Source organism: Triticum dicoccoides, chromosome 6B (genome assembly GCF_002162155.2).
Source record: "Triticum dicoccoides isolate Atlit2015 ecotype Zavitan chromosome 6B, WEW_v2.0, whole genome shotgun sequence".
Lineage (NCBI taxonomy): Eukaryota > Viridiplantae > Streptophyta > Magnoliopsida > Poales > Poaceae > Triticum > Triticum dicoccoides.
The window spans coordinates 164,483,369-164,484,818 of NC_041391.1; positions in this window are offsets into that span (position 1 = coordinate 164,483,369).

The window sequence follows — 1,450 nt, forward strand, 5'->3', positions numbered from 1 at the left end:
TCGACGTAAGCTTAGCTATCGTCGCAAATTGGTGCTCCGAGAATAAGGGCCGGGTTGCACAGTTAAGATCATCACGACAATGATATAGCCAAACAGGCTAGGAATGGCGTGATCGGGTACAAACTCGTACTTATAGAAGCTTACTGAAGAGTTGTTGAACCGAAGAGCGGACTCGGTTCAGTTATCGGTGTCTTTGAGTGTTCAATAACTCAGAGCCCACAAAAAAAATTTGGAATCGGTGGGAAGGTAGCACTTGATGAAGAACTCATAAAAAGTTATGCAGTTCCATGATAGTCTCGAGATACCAGGGGGGTAATACTCGACGACAGATCAAAGTAAAGGTTGGACTGGTGTATTGATCCATAGAAGACAATTGTTTTAACTTGTCCGAGAAAGGAGATCAAAGAAGAACAATCATGGTCGGAACCACGGTTGCAAAAGGCCAGATCCTAGATATAAGATGAACTTATACCAAAGGAATAATTTATTTAAGAGAAGCTTTAATGATAAGATCTACATCGTGTCCATGGGCATGAACACAAGTTCAAGGTCGACTCCCACTTTTCCAATGCATAACATTTCATTCACTTCTCACGTTCGATGAAGTTGCAGTGTTGAAATTTTATCTGGTGAAGCACCAGAAGAGTATGACTCGTGAAAACTTTCGAGTTCTCACCCATTAAGGAGGGCATAGGTTCAACCCATCGGAGCATCTTATAATCATATACCAGAATCTTTAGAAGTAATTAACTCAAGCTCGATGACAGAGCATGGTTAAGAAAGCAGAGGATACAATTTACCAAAGGCATTATGTATCAGAGGAAAGGCTCACAAGGTTATTGAATATGAAGGGCGTTGTCAGATAAAATCCAACAAAGGATCTGGTGGTCCACAAGGGATCTGACGTGAGCATCGGTACTCAACCAGAGGAAGAAGAATGCACGGGCATCATATTATAGAACATCGGAAGGATTCGATGCTTAGATAATAAAGGAATTGCGATCCCCAAAACAAAGGATCAGAAGCAATGCTCTGAGTAGGGATGGATAAGTTGAATATACCAGAGGCACAATTGACGACAAATAGTTTGGTCCAGAACCAGCTCATGTTCAAAAATGATGTCTGAGCCGGAAGGATAATTTAGAAGGGTTGATAGATGTTTGTGTGCATTCGCACACATGCTGAATCAATAGGATCAAAATGACGATGCCTAAGGATACTAACGAATATTGCCAATGGGAAGCATCCATAATGCAAGCAGACAAGTATTGCAGAGCAATAAGCTATTGAGGATTTTTGGAGGATCAAATAGTATTTCGAAGACCATTGTGAAACACATGAACCACTGGGGGATGAGCGGATACTCGATAAGTGCGAGAATTATCCATAGGGGTATTCAGGTGACAAGGAACAGCAAGGTGATAATCTCAAGGATTATCGAGACAACGAC